Source organism: Paroedura picta, chromosome 9, assembly GCF_049243985.1.
Source record: "Paroedura picta isolate Pp20150507F chromosome 9, Ppicta_v3.0, whole genome shotgun sequence".
Lineage (NCBI taxonomy): Eukaryota > Metazoa > Chordata > Lepidosauria > Squamata > Gekkonidae > Paroedura > Paroedura picta.
Window position 1 is genome coordinate 85,155,991 of NC_135377.1, and position 21,173 is coordinate 85,177,163.

The 21,173-nt window shown below is 46.0% G+C and overlaps 1 long non-coding RNA gene across 1 annotated transcript; it reads right to left on the minus strand.

Annotated features, from left to right (window-relative positions):
- Nucleotides 1-11,421: 11,421 nt before the first annotated feature.
- Nucleotides 11,422-18,265, minus strand: LOC143844398 (uncharacterized). The gene is made up of 3 exons (XR_013233968.1): nucleotides 18,131-18,265; nucleotides 17,405-17,569; nucleotides 11,422-11,507 (listed from the first exon to the last, which is right to left on the minus strand). It is a non-coding gene; the product is annotated as an uncharacterized LOC143844398 (long non-coding RNA).
- Between the last annotated feature and the right edge of the window lie 2,908 nt (nucleotides 18,266-21,173).

Sequence of the window (21,173 nt, forward strand, 5' to 3'; positions counted from 1 at the left end):
CCTGCAAAACAGAGCTCTTCCACCAGGTCTATGGTTGAGGCCAGGGCAAAGATAAGATCTGTGGGGCCCTCCCAAAGGTGGAGTAAGGAGGAAAGGTATTTCATCATGTTCTATCAATGGTGGCCAGCTGTTTCCCACTGGTCCCCAGCAAGGGTTGGTAGAGGGTTGGTCCGCCATCATGTTCTTGCTGGAATTTATTTTTAACTGCTATGGTTTAGAGTCTTTTTTAGGGGACTGTATTTTATTTATTTGATTTTGTAACCCGCTATGATCCGGCTGTCTTGCTGGTGGTCGAGGGAGCTAGGAACCATAGTGTGCTGCCCCGCCAGGTGGATGCACTCAGAGTCCAATCACCAAACACCCTTGGCCTAATGCTGAGCCAAAGTCCTTTGCCAAAGCTCAGTCCATAAGCACACCCAAGAGTCAAGTTATGGACTGGAGAGCAGTCCATAATGCAGTAAGTTCCCAAGGAAATGCCGAGGTCCAGTCCGGGGTCTTTAACTGTGGAAGCTGTGGAACAGAAAGGCAAGGGTGAAGTGGGAGGAACCAGGAGCTTGATGGGGGGAGCCAGGGAAGGAGCAGGAGCACAGAAAGTTTGAGCAGAGTCAAATCCAGGAATGTAGTTGAGGTCGGGAATCGAGCAGCAGTCCAGCAGAGTTTCGCTGTCAGAGCAGATAGCATGTCCAAGCAACTAGGCTACATTTGCACATATTGCACCCCTGGAGGAGCCTGGATCCAGCCCCTTTCCAAAAACTCCCCACACCTGGTATGAAGTGGCTACAGCTAGTCTCAATCTTTCCCTGACAAGGCTGCCTGTGCTCCATGCCCCCGAGATTGGACAGCATGCTTCCAACTCCATGCTCCAGCAATGGACTGTCAAATCCACTTGCCTAGCCTGCCTGTGCCATTCCGTTGAGCTGAGCTGTTCGATGCCCTATGTGGCGAGCCCAGTGAGGTTGGGTCGAAAACCCAAACCAATATTACGCTTGGACCGTGTGTAACTCTTCACCCCCACCCTGCTCTTCAGCCCTCATTCTGCAGACTCTTTCAAGTTGTTTCCCTAAGGATTGGTCTCTGGTTCTGCTGCCTTTAGCAACTATTCATCTGATGCCATGCTGGACCTGGAGTCATGCAAAGCCTCCTCCCTCGAAGCATTGGGTACCCCCAGAGGGGGCATGGCACATAGGGGATATTCTCCCTGTTTCTGAACTGAAATTAACATTTTGTGAGACTACCCAGCATTTAATAGACCTGGAGAAATTCAGTGCCGTACCCCCTAGGCCTCAAAAGGTTAGAGCCAAACCTGCTAAATTGAATTATTATGTTTGGAGTTCTTCAGCAGCCTGAGAAAATTGCAGTCCTAACCCAGTAATAGTCTGCTACACTTTCATTTTCTACTGACTTCATAAGTTTGAATTTTGCAAAGTGCTGTCCAGATGACAGTAATTTAGCAAGGTGGAATGCAACCTTTGTGAACTAATTGGCTTAGCCCTATAGAACTCATCCAAGAAGAGGTTATACTAGCACTGCAGTAGATAGTGAGGTATGGGGAATTCAGTTTCCCTACTGACACTTTAGGCAGTCTGTTAACAATGGCTGCTGGGGGAGGCAGAACTAACCACAAAATGGCTGCCACATAGGGGTGCCAGCCTCCAGGGGTTGTGGGTTAGAGCAGTGGTCCCCAACCTGCGGGCAGCAGCCCGGTGCCGGGCCGCAAAGGCCATGGCGCCGGGCCACGGCTCCCTCTCCCCGCCCCCCCCCCCCCCCGCAGTAAAAAACTTCCCAGGCCGCAAGCTTGCGGCCCGGGAAGCTTCTTACTGCGGGAGGGCGGGGAGAAGGAATTGGGGCCGGGCCGGGCCGCGCCCCTGTGGGCGCGCCTCGTGGGCGCGGCCCGATGCGGGGGCACGGCCCACGGGCGCGGCCCGATGTGCGGGCGACCAGCTCCTTTTCGACCAGCTCCGAGTCAACACACATTGAAGGTGGAAGAAAACTGCTAACTTTTCCCCCTAGTTTATATTCATAGGAATATGTCAACTTCTGCCAACCCTTTAAACAGAATAACTAATTCCTCCAGTAGGATTAGGTTCAACTCCTGGAAAAAGTCTTTAATGGCACTCTCAGTTCCACTAGTGCAATCTTGGTTTTACTTTCAGCCTGACCAACGGAGGTGGTGTTAGAAGACGAGGGGAACCTCGGCAGTAATCATGTCTTCCACCCTCCAAAGCAGCCATTTTCTTCAGGGGAACTGATCTCGATCACCTGGAGAGCAATCCTGATAGCAGCAGATAGAATTATAAAATAATTTGGAAGGGGCCTCCTGGGTAATCCCCTGATCTATGCAGGACACTCACAACCCCACTGTAACCTGCCATCTTCACAGAATCAGTCTCTCTGTCAGATCACTTTCCAGCCTCTATTTAAAAATTTCCAAAGATGGAGAATCCACCACCTCCCAAGGAAGCCTGAGAAACTGCTCTGTCAGGAACTTCTTCTGGATGTTTAGACGAAATTTCTGTTGCATTAATTTAATTCCATTAGTTCTGGTCCATTCCTCTGGGGCAAGAGAGAACAACTCTGCTCCATCCTCTTTATCAGGGGTAGTTAACCTGTGGTCCTCCAGATGTCCATGGACTACAATTCCCATGAGCCCCTTCCAGAATTCGCTGGCAGGGGCTCATGGGAATTGTAGTCCATGAACATCTGGAGGATCACAGGTTGACTACCCCTGCTCTATATGGCACCTTTTTAAATATTTGAAGATGGTTATCAAATCCCCTCTCAGTCGTCTCCTCTCTAGGTTAAACAGACCAAGTTCCCCCAACCTTTCTTCATATGTCTTGGTCTCCAAACCTCTCACCATCTTTGTTGCCCTCCTCTAGACATGCTCTAGTTTGCCTACATCCCTCTTCAATTGGGGTGCCCCAAACTGAACACAGTACTCTAAGCAAGGTCTAACCAGAGCAGAGTAAAGCGATACCAACACCTCCCGTGACCTGGACATGATACTCTGTTTCAGGGGTAGTCAACCTGTGGTCCTCCAGATGTTCACGGACTACAATTCATGGGAATTGTAATCCATGAACATCGGAAGGACCACAGGTTGACTACCCCTGCTCTCTTTGATACAGCTCAAAATCCCATTTGCCTTTTTAGCCACTGAGTCACACTGCTGATTCATGTTCAATGTATGTTCTCCTTGATCCTTTTCACATATGCTACTGCCAAGACAAGATGTCCGGGTGCTTCCCGGAGGTTGGCAAAACTGACTGTTACAGTATATCCCATAATGCATTTGTGATACCTTATAAAGTTTTGAATTGTGTGGCAGAGAGGTTTTTGTCTTGGTGCAGGAAAAGACATGAAACATCACCCTCATCCTCATCCTCCACAGCTGGATTTCCCCCACATTGCTTGCTTTTTTATCCATGCTTAATGGCTAAAATCTTCCAATTTGCAAGGTCTTCCCCCCACCCTTCTCTCTCTTCAGTTAATATGGCTTCTTATTACTTCAGTCAGCCCATGTCATAGAAGGCACCACCCCATTTGCCTGGCACTCTTCAAAGCTTGAGGGGAAGAAACACTCCTTGAGTTAGTTTAAATACAATCATATTGTTAGGGAAAAGATCGTTTATAAATGTTTTCGCTTTAATAAGGGTAGGTCTTTCCTGCCTTGATTATGGGCTGCTAAGTAAACACCCTCCTTCAAATAACATTCTTGTTCATAACAAGGCCTGTTCTTTGTATTCTTCCCCCTCATCTTTCCATGCTAAATCCTTTCATTACTCAATCACTTCTGGATTGCAAACTGCTTTCCGCTCATTACATGCAGCGGAGGGTGCATTTGGGAACAGATTGCTTGCCGCCACCGTCAGGGTCTCGCAAAGCTCTGGCCTTTTCAGAAGAAGCACAGCAATTATCCGTATTTTTCCTTTCTTTTTTTAAAAGAAGGATTAAGGATGTTTATTCTTATTTTTTTTTGCAAGGAAAGTATCACAATCAACAATAATTTTCAAAGAACTAAGCTATTAGTTTATTCACACACCAACACACACACATTAAAAGATATTTAGTCTCATTCTACTACTACTGCTATTATTTATTAGATTATTATTATTATTATTAATATTATTATTTATTAGATTTATAGATGATCCCTTCCTAATAGCCTTGGGGTGGTGAACTTTGTAAAATTCTTTTTAAAATATATTATCATTATCATTATCGTTATCATTATCATTATCATTATTTGGATTTCTAGCCTGCCACTCTCAGAGAATGGCTCATGGCGGCTTACACAAAAATCCATACAATACAATAACCCCCCCCCATAAAATCTCATTAAAAAAACCCAATATCAACATACAATAACTTCCACAGATGGCAAAAAACCATTGACCCCTGAGACAATACTTTACAAAGACATAACAAAGGTTTTTTAACCCCAGTTGTAATCATGGAAGTTCTCCAGATACCACTAGGAGGTTGGTAACGCTAACCATAAGATGCTCCCCTCTTTTCTCAAACTCAGTAGGCTTGCTGCTTTCATGCATGAATCAGCACTTGCAGAAGGTCAAAGGATATATGTGCATGGAGAGAAATGGTCGAAGGGTTAATTTTGCAGGCACTTCTGGTGCAAAAGTTCCAGGAAGCCACACTGAGACGTTTTCATATTAGCATTCACAACTTGTCTGGGGTTTAACGAGTTCTGCTTCTCTTTATATTTTACGGCTCCCTAATTACGTTTTTATGATGTCAAACAGGAGTCTGAGCACCTCGGCAGGGAAGGTGCTTGGTAAATAAAAATAATCTTAATTATTGCTACATTGTAACAACAACCCATTTAATTGTTTTTATTATTGCTAGCAGGGCAAAAATAATAATAATAATGTTGTTTTGAAGCAAGGAGATTAATAACTTTGGCTGTAACTGCAAAAGGCATTGCTCCTCCCCTAGAGCCATGTCTCCGGCGGGAAAGAGATACTGAACCAACAGCTGATTGGTAACAAAATCCTTTTAAAATGAACATAAGGAAAGTCTTGAATGTTGATGACGAAGAACGGGATATTTCTGAATACTGACATAACACAACAAAGGACAAAGGTTCTCAATTTTATTTCTTGCCTATTTATTTATTGGTCATATTTATAGGCCACTGCTCCTGGCCAACCAGCCCGTGGTGGCTAACAATGGATAAAATAAAACCAAGACCCTAAAAATCCCACCCCTCCCCACCAGTCAAACCCTCCCTCTCCCCCCACCCAGGGGGGGATCTCAATTCTATGTTTTCAGCTGATGTTTTTGGTAGATCTGGGTGTATTGTGTCCCCCAAAATTGTATATGGAATTCAAATGACAAACAATCAGATAGATAGACAGGTATAGTCTATCAGATCAGATAGATAGGCAAGTACATAAGAGAATCCATGGTTGAGCAGGCCAATGGCCCATGCAGTCCAAGTAACATTTGCTCCATACCACCCATCCTCGAATGGGATGGCAGAGCAGATGGTCCAAACCACTACAGAATTGTTGTCCAGGATCATGCGGGGCAACTGGGATCAACACCTCTCTAGCTTCCTTTTAGCATAGCATGTGACACCATGTGCCACAACCAGGCATACTCTGGTCTTAATGGGCAACTGATTCCACCAGCTTGGAGCCATGACCTTGGCTCTGGTTGAGGCCAGCCATACTTCTTTCAGGCCAGAGACTGCTAACATGTCGGTATTAGAAGATTGTAACGATTACCCCAGTCCAGTTCTTATTTTCTTAATTCCTTAGAAAGCTTTATATTTAGTCCAGCTCAAGGAATTCAAGTTTTTACTTAACTGGGGAGTGTTTTTACAGCTACACTTCCTATGGAGGAAAGGCAGTGAATGATACCCAGTGACAAAAGAAGCTGATCTCCTGACCACCTCCCTGCACACAGAGCTCCCAAATGGTCAGGAATCAGCAGGTGGATCCAAAGAGCACTTCTTGGCAGCCATGGTCTAACAGTATGCTCTGACCTACTGCTGGTCCACTGAGAGGAGGGTTGCCAGCCTCCAGGAGGGGCTCAAAGGTCTCCCAGAATTGCAATGTTGGGTTAAGGATTGTTAGGAAAGGGATTGCAAATAAAACAGTTGATAGGGTAACGGCAAAATGGTGTAGCAAAATGCCGCTCCCCTTGCTATGTCAAAGGGACACATGTTTTTTCCCTCTGTGCTGTGGAGAGAGGGGAGGGTCTAATTGGCTTAGACAGGAAACAGTCCCCTGGAGTGTGTGCATGATGGGAGAGTTTCTGCTTACCAGACTTCCTAGGACAGAGGAGCTTCCTGCGGGAGGGGACAGGAAGATATTTCTATGGCTCACCAGGGGAGGAAGGGGGTATTTCGCCTGATGAACATCTGAGTAGGAGCCTGCTCTAGGGAGAAGAGATGAGCAGCCATCTTGAACATGTGGCTGCAAGGGGAGCTGACATGAAACTTCGGGAAGCCCTTAAGCAAATGCGCCTGCTCAGTACTAACATCAGAAAGCATATGTTTTAGCAGAGAGTCAGAAGGATTGCATTTCATCCAGTTTCTTTTGTTCTGTGCTATGCTAAAGATATAAGAGCCTCTTGTGGCGCAGGGTGGTAAGGCAGTAGAAATACTGTCTGAAGCTGTCTGTCCATGAGGCTGGGAGATAGATCCCAGCAGCCGGATCAAGGTTGACTCAGCCTTCCATCCTTCCGAGGTCGGTAAAATGAGTACCCAGCTTGCTGGGGGGTAAACGGTAATGACTGGGGAAGGGAATGGCAAACCACCCCGTATTGAGTCTGCCAAGAAAACGCTAGAGGGCGTCACCCCAAGGGTCAGACATGACTCGGTGCTTGCACAGGGATTACCTTATGAGCCTCTTGTGGCGCAGAGTGGTAAGGCAGCGATATGCTGTCTGAAGCTGTCTGTCCATGAGGCTGGGAGTTCGATCCCAGCAGCCGGCTCAAGGTTGACTCAGCCTTCCATCCTTCCGAGGTCAGTGAAATGAGTACCCAGCTTGCTGGGGGGTAAACGGTAATGACTGGGGAAGGCACTGGCAAACCACCCCGTGTTGAGTCTGCCAAGAAAACGCTGGAGGGGGTCACCCCAAAGGTCAGACAGGACCCGGTGCTTGCACAGGGGATACCTTTACCTTTACCTTTATGCTAAAGATCTGCTTATGAACCTTGTTCTTTTAGTAAATCTTTTATAAATTTGAAGCTGGTCATGGCTCTCTGATCCACGTAGTTCTTCCCCATCTCAGAAACACTAGCCCAGTGCAAAGGGAGAACCAAAGTCAGGAGAGGGAACTTGGCAAGCAGCTTCTTCTCTGAAAGAGTGTGCCCATGTAGTAACTTGTCCCCATGTCACTCGCATGCTGGGACTGTGGGAGACACAGAGGTGAAGCCTCAGGAGTGAAAGGGATGGTTAGGAGTCCTGGTTCTTCCAGCTGTGTACCACAACAAGAGGGAGTCCTTGTTGCCACTCTCCTGGAGTTGGCAACCAGCCAGAATGGGGGATGGGCAAGCCAGAAGTTTGGGTTGCAAGGTAAAAGCAGGCCAGTTCAATCATATGTCGTACAGATCCGTGATGCAGCCTCATTTTGAATACTCTGTACAATCCCGGCCACCATATCACAAAAAGGACATTGTAGAAGTTGAAAAGGTACAGAGGGCATTAGGGGATCAGAGAACCTTCCTTATGAGGAAGGCTTCCTATTAGGAAAAGGAGACAACTAGGGGCAGATAAGATAAAATTATGCATGAGCTGACAAAGAGAACTTTTCCTCTCTCTCCCCAAATACTAAAACTCCAGGGCATCCAATAAGCTGATGGGCAGGAGGTTCAGGATGGTCAGAAGGAAAGACTACTGTACGCAGAGTGTGATTCAAATGTGGAATTTGCTGCCAGAGGATGTAATGATGGTTACAGGAATAAGCGGCTTTAATTTATCAGCTTATCAGTGGCTGAGCCCTGCATGGCAGTCAGGGGTCCCTATCAGTACAATCTAGAACAGTCACCCCCTAAATACATTGAAATCTGTATGCCTACAAAGGCAAACTTTTAGGTTTGCAATATATGTAACTATTCCCTGCCCCTCATAATATCAACAGGACATAGGGGGAGAAGGAGAAATAGAAACTTCTCACCACCCAGTCTCCCCCTGCCCTCAAAAGAATAAGTGCAGGGCTACAGCCAAATTCTGTTTAGGATTGAGGCATGCCGGGAGATGATTATACATATTTGCACAGCATGTGACTTGAACATCCCTGTTATATCTGTTTTCGTGAGCAAAGAAACAGCAGGTAAAATCTCCCCAACTGGAAAGCCGGTAGCTTAAAGTGTATTTCCGTCACCCAACCCGGCAAAAAAAGTTTCTTGACATCTAAGAGATTTATAAAATAAATTACTACTACTATGAGCAAGTGAAATACCAGGACAGATTTCAGAGGAAGCAGATTGCTCATGTTATTGGAGACCTGAGTGAGCCATTTAAAAGCCTGACCATCTTTTATGCAAATAACTCTTTAAAAAAAGAAGTCTGACAGAGCTAGAAGAAACTTCAAAGGCCTCATCATTGAAAAGCTGAAGTTAGAGCCAAGCAAGAATCAAGGTGAGGACATCAGAAGAGCCATGCTGGATCAGACCATTAGTCCATCTAGTCCAGAATTCTGTCTCACACAGTGGCCAATCCGTTCCTCTGGAGGGCCACAACAGGACAGGCTTTCATGACAACATCAGAAGAGCCCTGCAGGATCAGACCAGGAGTCCATCTAGTCCAGCCTCCTGTCCCACACAGTGGGCAACCAATTCCCCTGGAAGGCCAAGAAGAGGGCACAGAAGCAGAGGCCTTCATAAGAACATCAGAAGTGCATTGCTGGGCTAGACCATCTAGTCTACCTGAGTGGGTGTTAAGCACTGAGTGGCACTTAAGCCATGAGACACGCTCCTCCTCCAAAGCCTCAGCAGAAATATATTATGTGGACAGATATAAAGGTAAAGGTAAAGGTATCCCCTGTGCAAGCACCGAGTCATGTCTGACCCTTGGGGTGACGCCCTCTAGCGTTTTCATGGCAGACTCAATACGGGGTGGTTTGACAGTGCCTTCCCCAGTCATTACCGTTTACCCCCCAGCAAGCTGGGTACTCATTTTACCGACCTCGGAAGGATGGAAGGCTGAGTCAACCTTGAGCCGGCTGCTGGGATTGAACTCCCAGCCTCATGAGCAAAGATTTCAGATGGCTGCCTTACCACTCTGTGCCACAAGAGGCTCTTAGGTGGACAGATATACACACACACAATTAATTAACTCCCACCCATTCGACAACCATTTCCAAGGCTGTCAAGAAACCCCAGGGTTTCACAAAACCCTGGTTGAGAAAGCCTGCTCTATTGTTTCGCCATATTATTTCCAAAGTTTCCTAGAGGTACCTCTTTTCCCTTCTGATAAGAACTTCCACAAAATATACAAGGATGAATAAAAAAATAATCACCTGCAACGCTGCCACCCTAACCTTCAAAATGCACCACAAGCAAAAGAAGTGTGTGTGTGTGTGTGTGTGTGCGTGCGTGTGTGTATGTGTGTGCACGCTAAGCTGATGTCACCAAATACTTAGAAACCCCCCACCACCACCTTTCTTCTGTTTTCTAATTAAACAGTTCTTTGGAAACTCCTGTATTTCCCCTGTACTTTTTTCATTCACCCCTTGGCTATTTGGATTGTATGACTTGTGAGCAAGTCTTTGTGGTGGAGGGCTTAGGATCCGGCAGCGGAAAGCTCCTGGGGCTGGCTGGGTCATGGGCTCGCTTGATAGAAGGCAGTGTTCCACAGTGGAAATAATGAGCATGGAAACATCTCCAGTCAAGATGCTGGGGGTGGGCTGCGGGGGTGCACTGAGGCAAAGCTGTCACTTCTTCCCGGAAGCTTGATTAAACCCGACGATATCTCCACATTGGTTTCTAAGTAGCAGGCATCAGAGGGAGATGGTGGCATACAGAACGGGGGCAAGGCACTAAGCCGCTGGGTGGTTGTTATTTTTTAGTGAAGTGAAAATAATTTGAGTCTCAGGTTTAAAAAAACCCACAAAAAAACCCTGTAAGTGGCTGCCTTCGTTTATCCAGTTCTTTGCTAATGTGTTGTCTAGGGCAACCAGCTAGTGATTGGGTTAAAGTATATTTTTAAAAAATAATTTGCCATGAAAGCACGGGTTCTTTGTGCAGTACCCCTAATACTCCATGTTTCCCAGTTAAGGAGAAATGGTGTTCAGGCAATTTACAAAGATGATCTGATTCCAGTAATAAATAGAGAAAGAAATTTTATTTACAAAAAGAGAAACACATTTAACATCTTTAAACCGCCCGTGGCGCCACGGGCGCCACGGACTAAATAATTCGTTAAGGGGTGTGGAGGAGGGATTAGTCCGTGATGAGGAAGGGTCCGGATTGGACCCTTCCTCACGACAGACAATCGGAGGGACCAATCGGCAGGCGCAAAGCGCCTGCCGATTGGTCCCTCTGATTCCCAGCCCCAGCAACTGCGAGCCGCGCATAGCGCGGCTCGCAGTTGCTCCCGGCCTGACGCGGTGAGAGGCGCAATGCGCCTCTCGCCGCGTCAGGCCCCCGCCCCAGGGAGCCCCCGGCAGTCACGCGAAGCGCGGCTGCCGGGGGTTCCCTGCCTGGCGGCCTGACGCGGCGAGAGGCGCGAAGCGCCTTTCGCCGCGTCAGGCTGCCGCCCCCAAAAGAAGCCCGCCACCGCTAAAACAAGCCCGCCGCCGCCGCCGCAAACACAAGCCCGCTGCTGCAAAAAGAAGCCCGCCGCGCCCGCCGCCGAAAAAACAAGCCCACAGCCGCAAAAACAAGCACGCCGCAGCAACAACAAGCCCGCCGCCGCTAAAACAAGCCCGCCCCCGCTAAAAAAACCCCGCCGCCGGAACAACAAGTCCACCGCCGCCGCAAAAACAAGCCCGCCGCCGCAAAAACAAGCCTGCCGCCGCAAAAACAAGCCCGCCGCCGCAAAAACAAGCCCGCCGCCGCTAAAACAAGCCCGCCCCCGCTACAAGAAGCCCGCCGCCGGACCAACAAGCCCGCCGCCGCTGCAAAAACAAGCCCGCCGCCGCAAAAACAAGCCCGCCGCCGCTAAAACAAGCCCGCCCCCGCTACAAGAAGCCCGCCGCCGGAACAACAAGCCCGCCGCCGCTGCAAAAACAAGCCCGCCGCCGCAAAAACAAGCCTGCCGCCGCTAAAACAAGCCCGCCCCCGCTACAAGAAGCCCGCCGCCGGAACAACAAGCCCGCTGCCGCTGCAAAAACAAGCCCGCCTTGCCCGCCGCCGCAAAAACAAGCCTGCAGACTCAGCGAGTGTGAGTACCTAGCGCCCGCTGCATTTGCCTGCAGCGGGCTTGATTACTAGTATATCATATTAATGTAGGTATATTTAACTTGCAAAGAGATTCATTTCAAAAGGGTAAATTACTACAGCTCCAAGCCCAGGTAAGAGTGAGAAGAAGAGACATCCTGTAGAAAAGAGGAAAATAAAAGAGAAAATAAGGTCCTTTCCAAGCATGCCTCACTCCTAAAGTCTAAGGTAAGCAAGGGTGAAAGAGGCTCAACATCTAACCAATGAGATGATGGGGCCAACTGAATAAGAGAATACATTTAATCTTTCTATCCCAGTGCCCCTTGCTTATGATATACAACTCTATCATGGATCCATTAATAAAGATAGATTTAAATGTGTAACCATGTTGGTCTGAAACAACAGAAGAACATTTGAGTCCAGTGGCATGGATGGAACGTACCAACAGGATCTCAGTTAATTATTCTCACAATTAAGAAGAGTTTGATGTTTGTATTTCCTTCACTAAGTATTCCTACGGAATTCAATCCAAAGAAATGGTGACCATAGCAACTAAACTGGTTATTGCCGATTGGTCATTGCATCTGTCAAATACCTTTTATTATACTTAATTTGCAGCTTACCCTCTACTTATATGTATGGACTGGTAACTTCCATATCAATGTATCTGAGGACATGTGCACACACACACACAAAAGCTTATACCTTGAGTAAAACTTGGTTAATCTTAAAGTTGCCAAATGACCTTTGTTCTGATGGATCCATTAAGTTAGTCTTGGGGTTGGGGGGAAATATATATAGAGAGAGAGAGAAAGGGGGAAAAAAGAAACAATTATAATTTTTTTTCTTATAAGGATTCGGCACATTTATGAAACTAATTAATATATTATTTATACCCAGCGAGTAATTTAAAGGGCTTGCCCCTTTGTAGAGTTGGGCAGCTAATTAGACTCAAAGTCTGAAAACATTCTAATGAGCCAAATCAGAACATTCATTTCTCCTATTATTTGCAACGGGGTTCTGATCAAAGTCCTCTGGATATTTCCGCCAAAGGGACACAAACAAACACACATTCTGATGGGAAGTCAGATTTCGCTGTGATGTAGCATAGAAGATGGAAATAAATACCACAACAGTTAAATATAAACTATGGAATCGTAGTTCAAGGTTTAATCAAGAACTGTCATGACAACCCCCTCGAGAGCCCTGTAGGTTTAAATAATCTCACTTACATTTCCAGTGTAACGTTTCTCACTCATGCAATTATTTTATTTTAATGATCACATAAAAGGAAGCTGTTCTGCAATGGGCTATATATTTTGAAGCACTATACCACTGGGGCCTTGTATATATATTCTGGGGAAGTCCTGACTACTCTCCCGAACATACCTGGCCTCAAATTTTGCTAGTCTTTAGGGTGCTACCGGACCCTCACCCTTTTCTACTGCTACGGACAGACTAACAGGGCTACCTGTCTTTATCTATATTGTGTTAGTTTGTATGCTGTGGCTTATCTCAGGAAAGAAAAACACGTGATTTTGTCACAGGTATCCTTGCTCTAATCAAACCTAGACTACTGCAGTGCACTCTGTATGCTGCTGTCTTTGAAGACTGTTTGGAAGTTTCATTTAATTTAAAACACAACTGAGAAAGTACTCTCTAGTCTCAACAGTAGAGCACATATTAACTCGTAGCACACTGGTCCCTGATTCAATCCCGCGCTTGATGTGAATTCCCCTGATTCTAACATTTAAAGCACTACAGGGTAAAGTTCCTAAGAGGTGTTGAAAGATCGTCTGCTGTTGTATGAACCTACCCAATTATTTTGGCTATCATTTGAAGAACTACCCCATGTACAGACGTGAACCGAGGTAATATTGAAACAACCCCTAGGGGGAGCAAAGCACATGGGGAACAGAGGGAAACATCATGCAACAACAGGAAGGGGGCGGGGGGAAACAAAGATAGGAAAATGAGAATACAGAAAAGCCCAATTTCTTGTGAGCTTGCATAGTCTCAGTCATTATTAAGAGCTGCTATTGTCACTGCATATTTAAAGCAAGGATCGGTCAACTGGTGCAATTCCTTCTCGAGCATGGAAAAACATGGATCATTGGAGAAAAAGAAGATTATGGCATCTGAGTACTGGCATGTTACTAATGAATTTATATTTTCATTCCTGTGTCACCTTGTCAGAACCCCCAAAGTGACCAAAGCTGTGTCCCCTAGTTTTCCCCTCAAGGGTCTTGGGAACCTCTTTCCGGTAGTAGATTTAAAGATGCTTATCTAAGGCAGCAACAAAAAGGAGAGACCAGAACCCACAAGGTGGCTCCACAATCAAAAAGTGGTGCCATGTTCAAGTGTTTAAAAAGGGTCACAAAGGAGTTTAGAGGTGGCAACATCTGCCTAGGTGGCACATCTGGCTGCTCTTGTCTATGCAAGAATCAAAGATTTCAAGCAATTCAGTACAATACCTGCTAATCTCTAAGGGCTGTTTTTTTTTTTTGTGGAGAAGCGAACACCCCAGAAGACAAATGGAGTTCAGTGAGATCTGAACATGCTGGGAAAGTGAGCAAATAAGGACAAGATGCAATTCAGTAAGGCTGATTGCAGAGACCTACATCTGGGTCACAAAAATGAGAAGCATGCAGATTGGGTGGGAGATACATTTCTTGGTAACCATGTGTGTGAACGAGATCCTTGGGTACGTGTGGACTTGAAGCTAAATCTGCACAGACAGTGTGATGCAGCAGTAAAGAAGGCGAATGAAGTCTTGGCCTGCATCAACAGAGGCACATCAAAATCGCAAAATGTCATCGTCCCTCTGTATACTGCATTGATCAGATCCCACCTGGAGTCTTGTGTGCAGTTCTGGAGGTTTCACTTCAAAAAGGACGTGGACAAAATTGAGAGGGCGCAGAGGAGAGCGACAAGGGGACTAAACCCTATAGCGAAAGACTGAGGTACTTGGGAATGTTCAGCCTGGAGAAGCGGTGGTTGAGAGGGGACATGATTGCTCCCTTTATGTAACTGAAAGGTTATCACTTGGTGGAAGGCAGGGAGAAGTTCCTGTTGGCAGCAGAGGATAGGACCCACAGTTATTGGGTTAAGCTATGCTTAGAACAGTATTGGCTAAATATCGGGGGGGGGGAATTCACAGTGTAGTTCAGCAGTGGAATCGACTGTGTAAGGAGGCAGTGAATTCCCCCTCACTGGCAGCCTTCAAGTAATGATAGAACAGTTACTTCTCATGGATGCTTTAAGCTGATCCTGCATTGACAGGGGATGGGACTAGATGGCCTCTATGCCCCTTCCAAATCAATGCTTCTATTATTATTACTGAACATGCACAGTCAGTTAAATGGGATGCAATCCATATATCTAATATTGCTGGTTTTTAATTATCCTCAACTGACAATTGTTGGTTTGCACAGAAATTTTAAAAACAAAATATAACCTAAGGAAGTTTGATGGGAATAAAAGTTGCTATCTGAATTATGCATCAGTTTTGCTGAATTGGAAATAAGTCAAACGTTTGGCCAATGGAGTTTTTGATGGCATAAAGACCAAAATGTAGGTGGAAAGAACAATTAGTGAAGATTCAAGATTTGCAAAGAACATACTGTTGGTGCACACTGACAGTTTTTCGGCTTGCTATGATTCCATATGCACTGGAATTGTCCAGGAACACAGGAAAGCTTCCAATAAACTCTACTGATTTTCAACAATTACCAAATTTAACTATTTAAAGTATGGGCTTCTTCAACAGCTGGAGAATTATCTTCCAATATGCAAACTCTTTAAGTGGCAACTAGACTGCAACATCTCTGAATACGAGGATATGTTGGTTTTAGTGAGTCTCAAAATTGCACTAAATTATATTGTAAGGGGTTTGCATATTGCTATCCTTGGCTATCCCTGCCTCCTTCAACAGTCTGCCAAACACACTTCATGGGGGGGGGATCCTTATCCATTGTTCCTCTTAATAGTTGTGAAACAGCTCTGGGGGTGGAGAGTGTTCTGGCTGTCCAAAATGGAATAGGGCCAATAAGGGTGTGGCCAACTTTGCTGGCCACACCCTGAATGGCCTTCCCTTTCCAGCTCCCACCCTCCTTTCCTGGACACTAGCCACTTTGCACTCAGATGCCTGAGAGACACACACAGATGCCTGAGAAACACACACAGGTAAACAAGCCCTGATTACCTGCTATGGCTCCTGCTGCAAGAGAGAGAGAGATAGAGACAAACTGCAAACAAGCCCCAAACTGCACATGACCCTTGCTTCCCTGCTACAAACCAGCCCTGATTACCTCCTATGGTTTCTGCTGAGAGAGAGAGAGAGAGAGAGAGAGAGAGAGAGAGAGAGAGAGAGAGAGAGAGAGAGAGAGAGAGAGAGAGAGATCTGCACCTGCCGGTGTCCCCTGGGTCCTAGTGCACATTGCATTCCTGGTTGCAATGGGCTTTCTTGCTAGTAATTTTATAAAACGGGTTGATCTTAATCAAGATGTGATGTGTGTGCTAGAAGTGGTTGTTGTCTCTTGCAAGTTTCCCTTGTCTGTTCTTTTTTTTGGGGGGGACTAAATATGCCCATGTTTAGGTGTATTGTTGATTACACAATGTGAGATGATACAATCAACAAGATGGGGCATTCAATAAACAGTGAAATAGGATTATGGTTGCAGATCCTCCCTCCCTTCTTCCTTCTTTTTTCTTTCTCCCTGCCCTGACCTTTGCCCCCATTGCAGGCTGTTGCTGCCCACCAATTATCATCAAAATGGCTTTTTAAAGATGCCAGGAAGATGTCAGTGATCTGAATGGAATGACGGAATGATACATTTTAGTTGTTGTATTTATTTTAGTGCAAAAGAATAATCTGATTTTTTTTTAAGTTGGGGAAAGAAAATAGGGATGGTTGAAGCATAGAAGGCCCCTCTCCATGGGCTCAGTATTAGGAATCTGTATTATGGAAAGAAGATTACCAGGAGTATCACTTATTTATTGAATGGTGTGTGTGTGATGTAGCCAGAAGATCTGAGGATTGTCTGGAAACCAGGCAGGGGACATTCACAGATGGTTGACTATTGCCTGCTTCTGCATCATGACCCCCTAGTGTTCCTTGGAGGTCCCCCATCCAAATACTAACCAGGGATAGCCCTCCTTAGCTTCCAAGATCTGATGATATCTGGCTTTCCTTGACTATCCAGGTCAGGGGAAATTAATGTGAGTAATAAATATGAAATCCCCAACAAGAAGAGCAGGGTGAAATTGGAGAGACAGCACAGCAAACTTGCATTGTCTTCCCCCCACCCCTTACCTAAATTGGTTCAAATTTAGTCTAGTCTAGCAGTCCCCAACCTCTCTCAGGTCAGGGACCGCCTCTGGAGTGAATGAAGAGCCAATGGCCCGGGTGCTGCGAAAACTTGTACACGCAGTTGCCGTGCATGCATGTTTTTGCCACCAGGTGGTGCTAACGCACATGTGCGGCAACTGCGTGTGCGCGTTTTCGCCACTAGGGGATGCTAACGCGCATGCGCGGCAACAGCGCGCATGCGCACTTGCGTCACTGCCATGCTGGCGGCTGCGCCTGCCTCTTCCCTTCCTTCTTGCTGCCGGTGGGGGGAGGCAGGCGTGGCTGCCGGTGGCCCGGTACTGCGGCCTTTGCGGCCCGCCACCAGGCCATGGACCGTGGGTTGATGACCCCTCTAGTCCATCAAAATGAAAGGCAGCATACTCATTGAATGAAATTCTTCCTTGGTATCAGACAGAAGTCCTCACAAACCAATGACACTAATCAGCAGATAAGGATCGGTCACACCTCATCAGTTCTGTGAGTTGTTCTGCTTCTCTGAAAGGGACCACACAACTGAGGACCAGAAAGACATGCAGTAGATGGGATTCAGGGTTGGAGATCTGAGAAATGCAGAAGGCTGGAAATGACTTGAAAAGTAGGGACCATACCCAGAACTCTTGTCTTAATTCTACATCCACAGTTTCAGCTAAAACCACTGCAAAGGAAAAAATCTTTGAACAATGGCAAGTCATTGCTAAATCTCACTTGCTTTTCCCAATGGTTCTTTCCACGTTGCTGGTGGTCGGCAGAGTGGACAACACGTTCTTAGGCTGGAGTGCCATCTAGCTGATTCACAAGGCAATTTAAATCTTCTCCAGTCCCACTACTGCATCAGCCAAAGAGTGTTCGGAACAGGCAAGAGTTGTGATCCTAAACATTGTTATGAAGGAATCAGTTACTGTTCTATCCCAGATGTTCATCAGTGTTTTACCAAGTGCTGGTAAACAGTCTGTCAAGATGACCTTATTGAAATAGTGAGTTCTGTAAGGGACAGTATCACAAGCATGGAAGTGTTTCTCTGCCCCTTAAGGATTCTTGCCGGTCAAGAAGGATAGCAGCAGCAGCTCAGTTGTAAAGTCTCAGCTGCTGGTTTGAGAGGACAGTAATACACACATATGGAATACAATGAGGCAAAGTAGTCACTAAAGACAATTGGCATATTTATAGTTTGCTTTATGAAACCTGAAACACTCAAAATGGTCAACAGGAATGCTCTTATATTTTGTAATATGTTACTCTTGTTTACCCCAAGGGAAGGAAGTGCCGGGTGGTTTAGAGCTCAGTTTCTGACTGACTGAAAGCTTGCATTAGATTTGAGGAAATGGCATTTTGGAGTCAAGATAATGTATGACCTCCCCAAGGAGATTTGGCTATCCCTCTATCATCCACCAGCAGATAAAGACTTTACCGTTTCATCCAGCATAACCATACCTCCACTTTGATTTAGCTTCTTGTTCTGTGCAATGAACCCAGGAGTTATTTTTTTCACTTTTGGATATTCTCCCAGAACTGTATGGATTTTTCTAATATATTTGTGGCCTGTTTTTTTTTCTATAAGTGGTCTAAGATCCCCGTAAAATAAACAAAAGAATCACTGATAACCGTAAAATCAGGTGGGCAGAAAGCAACAGAAGTGCCATCCTACCGAATCAAAACAAAACAAAAAATGGCTACTTCATCTCATCCCAAGTGAATATTTGTGTCACTCTAAGGGTCACTTTTCTCTAGCCCTCTCCCACTTTTTGCTTCTAGTGTGTGAAGGGGAATCATGAATACTAAGAAGAGTATGAATATATGACAACCTTATGTATGTCTCCCTTGTATACTTTGTACTCTATAGAGGATTTGGATACTTTTTTTAGGGTGTTCTTCTAGTTTATACAGGTCATTATCAAGTTCTGCCAGTGCTCTATAGCAGTGGTCCCCAACCTTTCTGAGGTTGGGGACCGGCAGGGCATCGGCTGCGCCAGCGGGCCGCGCCCACGCATCGGGCCGCACTCGTTGGCCGCGCCCGCGGGCCGCACCCACGCATTGGGCCGAACCCTCGGGCCGCGCCCGCACATCGGGCCACGCCCGCACGGGCGCGTCCGGCCCTAATTCCCTCTCCCCGCCCTCCCGCAGTAAGAAACTTCCCGGGCCGCAAGCTTGCGGCCTAGGAAGTTTTTTACTGCGGGTGGGGCGGGGAGAGGGAGCCGCGGCCCGTCGCCATGGCCTTTGCAGCCTGGCACCGGGCCGCAGCCCGCAGGTTGGGGACCACTGCTCTATAGGAAACGATGACCGAAAGAGAATCTAATAACCATCTTCAAGTATTTAAAAGGGTGCCATATGGAGGATGGAGCAGAATTGTTCTCTCTTGCCCCAGACGGATGGACCAGAACCAATGGGATTAAATAATTCAAAATAAATTCCATCTAAACATCCAGAAGAAGTTCCTGACAGTTAGAGCGGTTTCTCCGTGAAACAGGCTTCCTCGGGAGGTGGTGGGTTCTCCATCTTTGGAAATTTTTAAACAGAGGCTGGATAGCCATCTGATGGAGAGCCTGATTCTGTGAATGTTCAAGGGGTGGCATGTTACACTGGATGAGTGATAGGGATGTGAGTGTCCTGCATAGTAAAGGGGGTTGGACTAGATGATCTATGAGGTCCCTTCCAACTCTATGATTTTATGATTCTATGACAGTGAATGCCAGAGCAAACTGCTGTACTGGAGATTCACATTATCATGGACAATCTATCTTTAGGGAACCATGCTCACCATTATCAATGCTGTCTTTGAAGAACCCTACTTCTTCAACCCCTCCCACCCACCAGGTTCTGTAGAACTGGATTTGAAAACCATTTATTTAAGCAAGCAAAACTATTCTAAGATAATAATTATTCTAGAAGTATCCCAATTATATTTCATTCCATTTCAAAATACGCTTTCAACATTGTGAAGGCTTATTCAAAACTGGGTATAATTTGGGCTACAGCCTTCGGCCCAGTTGTTAACAAAATCATACGAATGCATGTAGGAGAACTAAAACATCTCATGAACATCGACATGGACATACATGTCTGGTGCTGCCTTCTTCTGAATCAGACCATCACTCCATCAGAGCCAATACTGTCTACTCAGAGTGACAGCAACTCTCCAGGGCCTCAAGAGGAGGTCTTCCTGGAATAGAAGCCAAGGCCTTCTGAAAGCCAAGCTGATGTCCCACCACTGAGCCACAATCCCTCCTGTCTATATTTGTTTAACAAAATGAACAGCAATCTGTTGTCGAGAAGTAATAAACAATGCTCTGCTTCGCTTATAGTCCTCCATTCTCCCAGCTCTGCTAGTGAGAACCATTCGCCCACCCACTCCAGACTTGCATATCACTTCTTTTGATCCTGTAACTGGGAGACCTTGACTTTGTATTTAATGTCCAAGACGTCATACATACCATTTTGAACTATGTGTTCCAAATACCCTTTCTTTAATTAGCCCCTTCAACAAATCATTTATACTTGGAGCCTCCATCAGTTCCTAAAGCATCAACCTCCACTGCCGTTCCCCTTTCCCGCTCTCATATATCACAAGTTTTTACGACTATTTTTATAGACCCTTTTACACCCAGAATGGCTACTTTGCTGTATGTAAAATCTTGTGAGGTACGGAATGGTAGAACAAGCAAAGATGTGGTATAGATTGTAGGATATACACAAGAAAGATAGAGCAAGCAAGACCTGCAAGTTATCATAAGAGATCAGAGAGGCAGTGCCGTCATTGATAGTTTACTTGCAAAGTCATAAGAAGTTCTGTGAACTTTACCGTTTCCAAGACGATTTGAAAATCTGTATAAATTGACCTTGAGTTTTGATGCAGTTAATTTTGTATGGAGCTTCCTTTTCCACTGCTTACCAGAAAAACTGAAATAAGCTGATTCTTAGGCTCTATATCAGCCTTTTCCAACTTTTTTATCTTTGAGAATCCCCTGAAACATTCTTCAGGCTTTGAGAATCCCTAGAAGTGGTGTGATTGTGCAAAAGATGGTGGGCGCCCACCCACCCAAGCCCCTCCCCTTCCTACCCCTCCAGGCCCATCGTTGGCCATTTGGAGAGGTGGGTGGCTTGACAGGACTATATACAGTCACATCACCCAATACATGTTTGGCAAATTTATATTTACTTATATTATGTCCCACCCATTCAGGAAACCCTTCCAGAACTGTCAAGAAATCTTGGTTGAGAAAGCTTGCAGACCGTGGAGGTACTGGTATTTTTACGAATCCGACAGATGACAAAATTTCACCTGCTGCAGCTTTGACACTGCTACTGGTGGGAAGAGCCATGCCGGGCAGAATTAATCTTTCAGCGCAGCCATTATCTTTCAGCGCCCAGTACCGGCAATCAGGCCATTGCTGTTGTGCTCCCAAATGACACCTTTCATTCTGATCAAAATCAGAGGTGCGTGATCACCTCACAGGGGCTGAATATGTGACAACATGTT